Raw genomic sequence first — 14,880 nt, forward strand, 5'->3', positions numbered from 1 at the left:
CAGGCAGTATAGAGAGGGACGCTGTGTTTTGTGATGTTTTCCTTTCAAAGCTTCAGGCTTAAAGAGAATTGACTAGTGTCAGGTGACCTTTAGCTGAGGCTTAACAAATCAGTACCATCCTCTGAACAGAAAACAGCTTTATTGGACATCACGCACCAAACCAACCACAGCAGCTTAAGTCGTTCTCAAGGATTCAAAGTTAGAATAATGCCTATTTTAAAATAAATTTTAAAAATTTCCCTTGGGGAATTTTTGTCCCTTAAAATATTTTTCCTCTCTGATGAAACTTATACAGAAGTAGCAAACATTACTTTTCCAGCCAGAGACACTAACTCCCGCCTTGTCATACAGGCTAAAGTGCTCTCTCTATCTGCCATGCCAGCTCTAAACTTACTCAAGGGAAAAAAAAAAAATCTCAGCATGAAACTCATTCTGACTGTAGGGGGCCCCATGAACCATGTTTAAAAATTCAGCAGAAAATGTCCTCATCTCATATGTGAAGTTCTTTTTATTAATGCTTTGAATTTTAGGAGCCACTTTCATGATTGTTTTTTCTGGGGAATCTATGAACTCAAGAAAATATGCTATTACAGGTGGCATTTTCGGAGAAGACGGCATGCTCCTGGCTTAAGAAGACCATGCCGACACTGCTGGTCCTTGTTGGATTCACACAGTGGATGCTTTTAACATTGTCTTGTAATGCTTATTTCTGAAACTGATGAACCAGCCGGTGGCAAAATGGGGAATATTGCAAAATAGTTTCGGACACGGAAAAGACCGGCTTGGTGAGTGTATCCGATACCTGTATCCCCAGTCTACACCCACACACAACCCACATCCCCCATTAAGGTGGAGGGACACAATAGTCAGGTTTCTAATGTGTAGGATAACGTGTTCAAGGACAGTTGTCAATGCCACTCGATGCTCCATCATCAGTAGTAAATGTAGAATTTTCTTTCTTTTGTACTTACTCTCCCCGATTCATCTCAGGCATCTCTGCTTCGGGTCATATGCATCTGTGTCAAGGCCCTCTAAAAGACAGGGCCAGGGAGATTTCTCTCTCTCTTTGGGGTGTGAGATAGGTCACAATTCCCCCAGAGCTGAATGGATATGATGGGATACATAAACTTAAGGACATAAAAGGAGAAGCAAAGCTTTAGATTCCAATGGTCCAAGAAGACTGACTAACTCACCAGGCCCTGATGGTTTTCCATGGTGACCCACCCAGCACCCCTTCTAGAAAACAAGGATTCTTTGTTACTTAAGATAATCCAATGTGGATATTTTTAGTGTCCTCCTGGGACCAAAATCACTTACCATGGATACTCATTGCTCTAGGTCCACAGCAGTGAAAGGGCATTGGGGAAGGATTTGGGCATGGCCAGGGTGTAGACTCGGGCTGTCTATGAAATTAACGTCTCTAGCATGATGGTTCTCAAACTTTGCAGCCAGAGTTTAGAAGACATGTCTTGTGGCTCTTGACAGAGGCAATCTGACTGATGCATCCTTTGCATAATCTGCCTATAAAGAATAGCAATTTTTTTGTTTCATCCATTTGTTTTTTGTATTGAAGCCCTAAGATTGTGCAACCAAAGGGCAGATTACAATGACTTGATTCTGAACAAGAAGGCAGAAATTACTTACCGTAAATCTGGGAACCTGAACAAAGAGGGGAGGGTCAAAACTTTATGATATGTGTCAAATATATTCATAAGTCAACTTTTGGTAACATACTAATATATGGAGGTTTAGGCATATTAAGAATAATTTTGGGGGCTTCCCTGGTGGCACAGTGGTTGAGAGTCCGCCTGCCGATGCAGGGGACACGGGTTCGTGCCCCGGTCCGGGAAGATCCCACATGCCGCAGAGCGGCTGGGCGCGTGAGCCATGGCCGCTGAGCCTGCACTTCCGGAGCCTGTGCTCCACAACAGGAGAGGCCACAGCAGTGAGAGGCCCGCGTACCGCAGAAAAAAATAATAATAATAATTTTTGGAATGGCAGACTGTATTGTTCATATATGGAATCATACCTTAAAATGTGGAACACTTAGCATTGCATGTCATTTCCATATCCTCTTGTCCATTTACTCCTAATCAATGTCATGAGGTTAAGACCCTCAATAATTAATGCATTCCTAGTTTCCCCTCCTTAAATTTTTTCTAAAGTACTAGGAAGACACAATGCCTCATTACGTACATCCTTTATCACCTCTACATTTACCTGGTCATCAGAATACTTATCCATGTGAAGGATCTCTCTACTTCTATAATAAAACATTTTGGAGTATTAAAAATGTTTACTTGAACTCATTGTATGAGAGAACATGAGGTGTTCCTTTCAAATTTCAGCACCTTACACAGTGTCTGGCCCATAATGGCACTCAATAAACTCTTACTGAATTGATTTAAAAATTTTTATTGCTGAAATGAAACAGGGGTATTAGCCTTTTTACACAGCCTCTCATATCCTCCTCTTCAAAAACTACAATATGCTCACTGCAACCTACTACTTTCACTTCCAAAACTGTGATTTAAAAAAAAAAAAAACCTTATCGGGAATAAAAATTAAGCTGTTCTACAACATTGAGAATGCTAAATTTGAGAAGATTTTAAAACACTTCTGCAGTGAAAAATGACACTTAAATATTCATATTAAAACCATCATATAGGAGTAAGTTTTCTTATCAACTTGTATTTAATATCAAGAGCTTCATATCTTTTGAAAAACTATGAAAGAGCAAAGATTTAACTTATAAAGGAAAATGGCATTTGAGAGGGGTCTGGAAGAGCAGGCAGGTCTTTATATTGAAGAGGGACAAAGATGGGAAGCCAGGTACTGGTCAGTGTGAGATCAGGGATTATGTCTTACACATAGTAGGGCCTGGCACATAGTAGGTGCTCTGTGATTGTTTAGTGAAGGAATAATGCAAAGAAAGCTACAAAGGTGAAACACACAGAGACTAAGAAACCACAAGTTGTCCAGTTTGGCCAGAGAATAAGTTAGGTCAGAGTTTTCCAATGTTGGTACTACTGATAGTTAAGACAAGATAATTCCTTGTTGTGGGAAGGGATGTTCCTCGCATTTCAGGATGTTTAGCAGGGTCACTGACTTCTACCTACTAGATGCGAGTAACATCTCCCAAGTTGTGACAGCCCCAAACATCTGCAGACATTGCTAAACATCCCCCAGGGGACAAAAATCATTCCTGGTTGAGGACCATTGTGTTAGGTAATTGCTGGAAAACAGAGGAGGAGAAGGGAGGTAGGATCAAAATTTGAGAGCTCTGGTATGTCAGGATAAGGTATTTGTACTTAATCTGATAGACAAAGGGTATTTACTAAAGATTTCTGGGCTAGGGAATTACAGAATCAGGGTTGTGATTTAGGGAGAATAATTTGACAGTTTCTATAACTGCATTTTTGTAAAATATATAGAAGTATGCATATACTACATATCAAATAACTGAATTACTTAACATTCTTGTGCTTCAGTTTTCTCATATGAAAAATGGGGATAATTGGGGCATTATAATGATGATTAAATGGGGAAATCATATAAGTACTTGGAACAGTGCCTGGTACTTTTTTTTTTTTTTTTTTGCGGTATGCAGACCTCTCACTGTTGTGGCCTCTCCCGTTGAGGAGCACAGGCTCCGGACGCACAGGCTCCGGAGGCGCAGGCTCCGGACGCGCAGGCTCAGCGGCCATGGCTCACGGGCCCAGCTGCTCCGCGGCATGTGGGATCTTCCCGGACCGGGGCACGAACCCGTGTCCCCTGCATCGGCAGGTGGACTCTCAACCACTGTGCCACCAGGGAAGCCCAGTGCCTGGTACTTTTTAAGTGAAAAATAATTCTTTTGTCATTATTGTTAATATTATCAAAAATCAGGGCACTGCTGCAGCTCAAACGACTTTGAAATATTTTTGAGGTACAACTGCCATTTCTAATATGAGTCAGTATCAAATCATGTGTTCCCAAACTAAGTCCAAGTATAACCCAAATCATCACATGCAAAAGGATTGCTATTCTCATTTCTCCTTAAATCCTGGATGAAAAGTTCATCAAATCACAAAAAAATAAAATGGGAGAAAAGTGGAAAGGAGAAAGAAAACTGATTTTAAAGCTTATTCTCGAAGGACCTTCAAGATGGCAGAGGAGTAAGATGTGGAGATCACCTTCCTCCCAACAAATACATCAAAAATACATCTACAGGGCTTCCCTGGTGGCGCAGTGGTTGAGAGTCTGCCTGCCGATGCAGGGGATGTGGGTTCGTGCCCCGGTCCAGGAAGATCCCACATGCCGCGGAGCAGCTGGGCCCGTGAGCCATGGTCACTGAGCCTGCGCGTCCAGAGCCTGTGCTCCGCAATGGGAGATGCCACAACAGTGAGAGGCCCGCATACCACAGAAAACAAGAAAAAGAAAAAACATCTACATGTGGAACAACTCCTACAGAACACCTACTGAATGCTGGCAGAAGACCTCAGACTTCCCAAAAAGCAAGAAACTCCCCACGTACCTGGGTAGGGCAAAAGAAAAAAGAAAAAACAGAGACAAAAGAATAGAGACAGGACCTGCACCACTGAGAGGGAGCTGTGAAGCAGGAAAAGTTTCCACACACTAGGAAGCTCCTTCACTGACGGAGATGGGGGTTGGTGGGGGGGAAGCTTTGGAGCCACGGAGGAGAGCACAGCAACAGGGGTGCAGAGGGGAAAGGGGAGATATTCCCGCACAGGATCGATGCCAACCAGCACTCACCAGCCCAAGAGGCTTGTCTGCTCACCCCCTGGGGCAGGGGAACTGAGGCTCCGGCTTCGGAGGTCAGATCCCAGGGAGAGGACTGGGGCTGGCTGCGTGAACACAGCCTGAAGGGGGTTAGTGCACCACAGCTAACTGGAGGGAATCCTGGAAAAAGTCTGGAACTGCCTAAGAGTCAAGAGACCATTGTTTTGGGGTATGTGAGGAGAGGGTATTCAGAGCACCACCTAAACCAGCTTCAGAGATGGGTGTGAGTGGCAGTTGTCAGTGCGGACCCCAGAGACGGGTATGAAATGCTAATGCTGCTCCTGCAGCCACCGAGAATCCTGTGTGCGAGCACAGGTCACTATCTACACCTCTCCTCCCAGGAGCCTGTGCAGCCCACCACTGCCAGGGTCCCATGATGCAGGGACAATTTCCCTAGGAGAACACACAGTGGGCCTCAGGCTGTTGCAACACCATGCCAGCCTCTGCCACCACAAGCTCACCCTACATTCTGTACTCCTCCCTCCCCCTGGCCTGAGTGAGCCAGAGCCCCCGAGTCAGCTGCTACTTTAACCCAGTCCTGTCTGAGTGCAGAACAGATGCCCTCAGGAGACCTACATGCAGAGGCAGGTCCAAATCCAAAGCTGAACCCCAGGAGCTGTGCAAACAAAGAAGAGAAAGGGAAATCTTTCCTAGCAGCCTCAGGAGCAGTGGATTAAATCTCCACTATCAACCTGATGTACCCTGCATCTGTGGAATACCTGAATAGACAATGAATCATCCTAAAAATGAGGCAGTGGACTTTGGGAGCAACTGTAGACTTGGGGTTAGCTGTATGCGACTGACTAGTTTCTGCTTTATATGTTTATTTTAGCTTAGTTTTTAGTGCTTGTTATCATTGGTGGATTTGTTTATTGGTTTGGTTGCTCTCTTCTTTTTATTACGTTTTAAATATTTTTATTTTAATTTAATTTTATTTTATTTTATTATTTTTTCTTTCTTTCTCCATTTTCTTCTGAGCCTTGTGGCTGACACCGTCTTGGTTCTCCAGCCGGGTATCAGGCCTGAGCCTCTGAGGTGGAAGAGCTGAGCTCAGGACATTGGTCCACCAGAGACCTCCCGGCCACACGTAATATCAATCAGCAAGATCTCTCCAAGAGATCTCCATCTCAATGATAAGACCCAGCTCCACTCAATGACCAGCCAGCTCCAAGGCTGGACATTGCATGCCAAACAACTAGCAAGACAGGTACACAACCCCACCCATTAGCAGAGAGGCTGCCTAAAATTATAAAAAGTTCACACATGCCCCAAAACACACCATGGGACGCGGTCCTGCCCACCAGAAAGACAAGATCTAGCCTCATTGACCAGAACACAGGCACCAGTGCCCTCCACCTGGAAGCCTACTCAACACACTGAACCAAATTTACCCACTGGGGGCAGACACCAAAAATCATGGGAACTACAAACGTGCAGCCTGAGAAAAGGAGACCACAAAAACAGTAAGTTAAGCAAAATGAGAAGACAGAGAAATACACAGCAAATGAAGGAGCAAGGAAAAAACCCAACAGACCAAACAAATGAGAGGAAATAGGCAGTCTACCTGAAAAAGAATTCAGAGTAATGATAGTAAAGATGATCCAAAATCTTGGAAATAGAATGGATAAAATACAAGAAACATTTAACAAGGAACTAGAAGAACTAAAGAGCAAACAAACAATGATGAACAACACAATAAATGAAATTAAAAATTCTCTAGAAGGAATCAGTAGAATAACTGAAGCAGAAAAACGGGTAAGTGACCTGGAAGATAAAATAGTGGAAATAACTACCGCAGTAGAGAATAAAGAAAAAAGAATGAAAACAATTGAGGACAGTCTCAGAGACATCTGGGACAACATTAAACACACCAACATTCAAATTATAGGGGTCCCAGAAGAAGAAGAGAAAAAGAAAGGGACTGAGAAAATAATTGAAGAGATTATAGTTGAAAACTTCCCTAATATGAGAAAGGAAATAGTCAATCAAGTCCAGGAAGCACAGAGAGTCCCATACAGGATAAGTCCAAGAAGAAACACACCAAGACACATATTAATGAAACTATCAAAAATTAAATACAAAGAAAAAATATTAAAAGTAGCAAGGGAAAAGCAGCATATACCATACAAGGGGATCCCCATAAGGTTAACAGCTGATCTTTCAGCAGAAAATTTGCAAGCCAGAAGGGAGTGGCAGGAGATATTTAAAGTGATGAAAGGGAAAAACCTACAACCAAGAGTACTCTACCCAGCAAGGATCTCATTCAGACTCAACAGAGAAATTAAAACCTTTACAGACAAGCAAAAGCTAAGAGAATTCAGCACCACCTAACCAGCTTTACAACAAATGCTAAAGGAACTTCTCTAGGCAGGAAACACAAGAGAAGGAAAAGACCTACAATAACAAACCCAAAACAATTAAGAAAATGGTAATGGGAATATACATATTGATAATTACCTTAAATATAAATGGACTAAATCCTCCAACAAAAAGACATAGACAGCTGAATGGATACCAAAACAAGACACATATATATGCTGTCTACAAGAGACCACTTCAGACCTAGGGACACATACAGATTGAAAGTGAGGTGATGGAAAAAAATATTCCATGCAAATGAAAATCAAAAGAAAGCTGGAGCAGCAATTCTCATGTCAGACAAAATGGACTTTAAAGTAAAGACTATTACAAGAGACAAAGAAGGACACTACATAGTGTCACTACATAGTGATCACTACATAGTGATCAAGGAATCAATCCAAGAAGAAGATATAACAATTGTATATATTTATGCATCCAACATAGGAGCACCTCAATACATAAGGCAAATGTTAACAGCCATAAAAGGGGAAGTCAACAGTAACACAATCATAGAAGGGGACTTGAACCCCACTTTCACCAATGGACAGATCATCCAAAATGAAAATAAATAAGGAAACACAAGCTTTAAATGATACATTAAACAAGATGCACTTAACTGATATTTATAGGGCATTCCATCAAAAAACAACAAAATACACTTTCTTCTCAAGTGCTCATGGAACATTCTCCAGGATAGATCATATCTTGGGTCACATTCAAGCCTTGGTAAATTTAAGAAAATTGAAATTGTGTTGAGTATCTTTTCCAACCACAATGCTATGAGACTAGATATCAATTAAAGGGAAAAAAGCTGTAAAAAATACAAACACATGGAGGCTAAAAAATAAACTACTAACTAACCAAGAGATCACTGAAGAAATCAAAGAGGAAATCAAAAAATACCTAGAAACAAATGACAATGAAAACACGACCCAAAACCTATGGGATGCAGCAAAAGCAGTTCTAAGAGGGAAATTTATAACAATACAATCCTACCTCAAGAAACAAGAAACATCTCAAATAAACTACCTAAATTACACCTAAAGCAATTAGAGAAAGAAGAAAAAAATAAACCCAAAGTTAGCAGAAGGAAAGAAATCATAAAGATCAGATCAGAAATAAATGAAAAAGAAATGAAGGAATCAATAGCAAAGATCCTCTCGGACCGGGGCTCATTGCAGCTCTATTTACAACAGCCCGGAGATGGAAACAACCTAAGTGTCCGTCATCGGATGAATGGATAAAGAAGATGTGGCACATATATACAATGGAATATTACTCAGCCATAAAAAGAAACGAAATTGAGCTATTTGTAATGAGGTGGATAGACCTAGAGTCTGTCATACAGAGTGAAGTAAGTCAGAAAGAGAGAGACAAATACCGTATGCTAACACATATATATGGAATTTAAGAAAAAATAATCTCATGAAGAACCTAGGGGTAAAACAGGAATAAAGACACAGACTGACTGGAGAATGGACTTGAGGATATGGGGAGGGGGAAGGGTAAACTGTGACAAAGCGAGAGAGAGGCATGGACATATATACACTACCAAACGTAAGGTAGATAGCTAGTGGGAAGCAGCCGCATAGCACAGGGAGATCAGCTCGGTGCTTTGTGACCGCCTGGAGGGGTGGGATAGGGAGGGTGGGAGGGAGGGAGATGCAAGCGGGAAGAGATATGGGAACATATGTATATATATAACTGATTCATTTTGTTGTGAAGCTGAAACTAACATATCATTGTAAAGCAATTATACTCCAGTAAAGATGTTAAAAAAAATTAGCAAAGATCAATAAAACTAAAAGCTGGTTCTTTGAGAAAATAAACAAAATTGATAAACCATTAGCCAGACTCATCAAGGAAAAAAGGGAGAAGACTCAAACCAATAGAATTTGAAATGCAAAAGGAGAAGTAACAACTGACGCCACAGAAATACAAAGGATCATGAGAGAGTACTACAAGCAACTCTAGGCCAATAAAATGTACAACCTGGAAGAAATGCACAAATTCTTAGAAAAACACAACCTTCCTAGACTGAACCAGGAAGAAATAGAAAATATAAACAGACCAATCTCAAGCACTGAAATTGAAACTGTGATTAAAAATCTTCCAAAAAACAAAAGCCCAAGAACAGATGGCTTCACAGGCAAATTCTATCAAACATTTAGAAAAGAGCTAACACCTATCCTTCTCAAATTCTTCCAAAATATAGCAGAGGGAGGAACACTCCCAAACTCCTTCTACGAGGCCACCATCACCCTGATACCAAAACCAGACAAAGATGTCACAAAGAAGGAAACTACAGACAATATCCCTGATGAACATAGATGCAAAAATCCTCAACAAAATACTAGCAAACAGAATCCAGCAGCACATTAAAAGGATCATACACCATGATCCAGTGGGGTTTATCCCAGGAATGCAAGGATTCTTCAATATACACAAATCAATGTGATACACCATATTAACAAATTGAAGGATAAAAACCATATGATAATCTCAATGGATGTAGAAAAGCTTTTGACAAAATTAAACACTTACTTATGAGAAAAATTCTCCAGAATGTAGGCATAGAGGGAACGTAAACGTAATAAAGGCCATATATGACAAACCCACAGGTGACATCATTCTCAATGGTGAAAACCTGAAACCATTTCCCCTAAGATCAGGAACAAGACAAGGTTGCCCACTCTCACCACTCTTATTCAATATAGTTTTGGAAGTTTTAGCCAGGCAATCAGAGAAGAAAAAGAAATAAAAGGAATCCAAATTGGAAAAGAAGAAGTAAAGCTGTCACTGTTTGCAGATGACATGACACTACACATAGAGAATCCTAAAGATGCTACCAGAAAACTACTAGAGCTCATCAATGAATGTGGTAAGGTAGCAAGATACAAAATTAATACACAGAAATCTCTTGCATTCCAACACACTAATGATGAAAAATCTGAAAGAGAAATTAAGAAAACACTTCCATATACCATTGCAACAAAAAGAAGCCAATACCTAGGAATAAACCTACCTAAGGAGACAAAAGACCTGTACTCAGAAAACTATAAGACACTGATAAAAGAAATTAAAAATGATACAAACAGATGGAGTGATATACCATGTTCTTGGATTGGAAGAATCAACATTGTGAAAATGACTATACTACTCAAAGCAATCTACAGATTTCAATGCAATCCCTATCAAATTACCAATGGCATTTTTCACAGAACGAGAACAAAAAAATTCACGATTTGTATGGAAACACAAAGGACCCCGAATAGCCAAAGCAATCTTGAGAAAGAAACACGGAGCTGGAGGAATCAGGCTCCCGCACTTCAGCCTATACTACAAAGCTACAGTAATCAAGAGAGTATGGTAATGGCACAGAAACAGAAAGATAGATCAATGGAACAGGATAGAAAGCCCAGAGATAAACCCATGCACATATGGTCACCTTGTCTTTGATAAAGGAAGCAAGAATATACAATGGAGAAAAGACAGCTGCTTCAGTAAGTGGTGCTGGGATAACTGGACAGCTACATGTAAAAGGATGAAATTATAACACTCCATAACACCATACATAAAAATAAACTCAAAATGGATTAAAGCCCTAAATGTAAGGCCAGACACTAAAAAACTTTTAGAGGAAAACATAGGCAGAACACTCTATGACATAAATCACAGAAAGATCCTTTTACACCCACCTGCTAGAGAAATGGAAATAAAAACAAAAGTAAACAAATGAGACCTAATGAAACTTAAAAGTTTTTGCACAACAAAGTAAACCATAGACAAGATGAAAAGACAACCCTCAGATGAGAGAAAATATTTGCAAATGAAGCAACTGACAAAGGGTTAATCTCTAAAATATACAAGCAGCACATGCAGCTTAATATCAAAAAAGCAATCAACCCAATCCCAAACTAGGCAGAAGACCTAAATAGACATTTCTCCAAAGAATACATACAGATTACCAACAATCACATGAAAGGATGCTCAACATCACTAATTTTTAGAGAAATGCACATCAAAACTACAATGAGGTATCACCTCATACCGGTCAGAATGGCCATCATCAAAAAATCTACAAACAATAAATGCTGGAGGAGGTGAGGAGAAAAGTGCACTGTTGGTGGGAATGTAAATTGATACAGCCATTATAGAGAACAGTATGGAAGTTCCTTAAAACCTAAAAATAGAACTACCATATGACCCAGCAATCCCACTACTGGGCATATACCCTGAGAAAACCAAAATTTATAAAGTGTCATGTTGATTGACGCACCATTTACAATAGCCAGGACATGGAAGCAACCTAAATGTCCATCAACAGATGAATGGATAAACATGTAGCACGTATATACAATGGAATATTACTCAACCATAAAAAAGAAACGAAATTGAGTTATTGTAATGAGGTGGATGGAGCTAGAGTCTGTCATACAGAGTGAAGTAAGTCAGAAAGAGAAAAACAAATACCGTATGCTAACACATGTATGTGGAATCTAAAAAAAAATGGTTCTGAAAAACCTGGTTCTGAAGAACCAGGACAGGAATAAAGATGGAGACGTAGAGAATGGACTTGAGGACACGGGGAGGGGGAAGGGTAAGTTGGGACGAAGTGAGAGAGTGGCACTGACATATATACATTACCAAATGTAAAATAGATAGCTAGTGGGAAGCAGCCGCATAGCACAGGGAGATCAGCTCGGTGCTTTGTGACCACCTAGAGGGGTGGGATAGGGAGGGTGGGAAGGAGACGCAAGAGGGAGTGGATATGGGGATATATGTATACATATAGCTGAATCACTTTGTTATACAGCAGAAACTAACACAGCATTGTAAAGCAATTATACTCCAATAAAGATGTTAAAAAATATATATATAAAGAGGTTGTGGACAGTGAAAATAAATAAATAAATAAAATAAAACTTCTTCTCAAACACATATGGGAGTGCCCTGAAACCATGTAAAGACAGACTGAAGGCAAGAGCCGAAAACCGTTTGCTCTACATGGGCCACTTTGAATGGGCTGGCTTCCACATGTAATTGCTAACAAGCCACAGGAGCCAGTGCTGGCCTGATTTTGAAAAGAGAAATGACAAGTCTTTACCCATCATTCATCCCAAGGTGCGCTTGTCATCTCTCATAGCACATAGCGTGTTACCTTTTTATTAGTGGCTTTGGAAATGTTTTCGCAAGTGAGAAGCTGCAGCACCCTTACCCGCAAAACTGCTCGTAAATGAGACTATGCTGGATGGAGGATGTGCGATCCACCTGCCAGGAGGATGAAAGTTGTGTGTGCCAAATCTCAGGCAGTCGGATTAGGGACTCTTTCCTTCCTGCCTGTCTCTTCACACCGGCCAAAATGATGGGCACGTGTGCTTCTCCCATCTTCCCAATTTCCCTGACCATCTAACCTGGAAATAAAGAAAATATTTTAGAGTTTTAAAATACAAAAATCAAGTTAATTTTACTGGTTTGTTTAATAATACAATCTTATGTTTAGTTTTCAAAATGCTTTCTTATAAGTCATTTTGCTTGAGCCCTACCAAAGCTCTTAAGATGAATATGATCTACTCCTTACAGAGGAAACTGGGGTTCAGTGAAATTTAATGCCTTGTCCATGGAAATCATGGAACTTGAGAATAGAAGGCGAGTTTTCTGATTCAAGGTTCCAACACTGTGACTGTGGACAAGTCTCAATTATTCTGCACCACCATGTCCAACCATATTCACATATCGCTTCCTTTTTTATTCTAGCCAGAGTCATATTTCCAATTAACAAATTTATAAGAATAATTAGACCATTCTCATCCTTTGACTGATCTTCATAAAGCTTCTTGCTTGTTCTTCATGCCTTTATTGTGACCCCCTTAAATCCCTCATCACCCACTGCTGTCAGAGTCAACCTCTCCTCAACACCTTGGCAGGATTCCATCAATTTTCAGGTACCATTCATGTATTTAAGTACCATTCATGTATTTAAGATTTGTCCTTTTCATCCTATCTTTTATCTCAATCTCGTCTAAAGCTCTTTTTTCCTACTCCCAATGTAAGTAGGATTTAGCACTATAGATTCTAACATGGCAGTAAAAACATTATCTGGGTCTTCCATGTGTACTCTCCCTCCCTCTTCTAGGTTAGTTCCTCCAGTTTCGGGATGGGAAAAAGGGAGAAAATAAAGAATATCTCCTAACTTTACGAAGTTGCAAAGACTGCAGACAGCAGACGGGAAGAAACATTATAAAGTCGTTTCATATTCTGGAGCTTCGACTGGCACTGTTCTTGCTGACCTGCTGATTCACTTCCTTCGTGTGAAGCAGCAGCTGGGCCTTCAACTACTCTCTCTTTGCCCCTGGATCTTCCTTCAGTTTCTCTCACTCTTGGGTTCAGGTGTGTGTGTTCACCTCCATGAAGAAGAGTCCTGGCTTCTGAAGGAGACACTCATCATCAAGGTCATCAAGCAACAGGAATGGACACAAGTTTCAGTCTGTCCTTGTAGGGGTCCATCATCTTCCGTTCTCGAGTGCCTGCCTGCCCACTTCCGGCTTCAGCATTTGACAGAGACATTTTCACAGAGACTGCTCAGCCAGCCCCTGCAATTGCGTAAACCGATTCCACCTCTTGTGTAAATCTATGGATGTGTGTGTGTGTGTGTGTAGACTTCTGGTTCTGCTTCTCTGGTCAAATCCTAACCATACAAAATTTGGTTGTGGGCGTTAAGAGGCCATTGCTTTAAGGATGATAGAAATGACTGCATACCTTTAGGCTGATGGGAATGAAGCCAGAATTGTAGGATAGTGGGAGAGGATGGCTGGAGCCACACCCTCGAATAGCAAAGGGGGATGAAGCGTGGTGTATAAGAGAGAGTCCTGGCCCTGGCTAGGTGCGTGAAAAGGTCATCTACGACAGCTAGAGAAAACTAAGGCTCGTATGGCTCCGATGCTTGTAAGTGGATAATTATGGTGCTGGCGCCTTGTGGAAATTTTCTTTAGAGCATTAAATCGAGTGGACATACAAAGTGGAATTTCTAAAATATGTACTTCAAGAAGAAGGAACATAATATGATCCTAGAAAGAAAATCTGAGATACAAAAAGTAATCATGAGCGAAGAAAACGGTAAATGTGTGGGTAAAACTAACAAGATAGGGCTAAGTGGGCCTATACACTTGAATTAAGATCCACAAAGAAAACTCCAGGCTGAGATGGCTTCAGTGGTGAATTCTACCAAAAATAGATGACAGAAAAAAGTACTAGTTTTACCCAAACTATTCTAGATAATAGAAGAAGAGGGAAAACACCTCAACTCATTCTTTGCAACCAACATTACACTAGTGACCAAAACCAGACAAAAACTCTTAACATTTTAGCAAATCAAATCCAGCAGCATGTAAGATGGATAATATAACAAAAGGAATTTAACTCAGGAATGCAACATTACCTTAACATACTAAAATAAATTATTATGATTCATAGTATAGAGTTTAAAAAATAGTAAACATTTGATAAAATGTATCACCCATTTGTAGTAAAAGTTCTCAGTAAAGGAGACAGAAACTTTCTTAATCTGATGAATGACATCTACTAAAATATGTAGATAACACCACACTAAATGGTAAGAGACTGGGTGGTTTTTTTTTTATTTTTGTTTTTGTTTTGTGTGGTACGCGGGCCTCTCACTGTTGTGGCCTCTCCCGTTGCGGAGCACAGGCTCCAGACATGCAGGCTCAGCGTCCATGG

Source organism: Leucopleurus acutus (assembly GCF_964270905.1).
Source record: "Leucopleurus acutus genome assembly, chromosome: 4".
Classification (NCBI taxonomy): domain Eukaryota; kingdom Metazoa; phylum Chordata; class Mammalia; order Artiodactyla; family Delphinidae; genus Leucopleurus; species Leucopleurus acutus.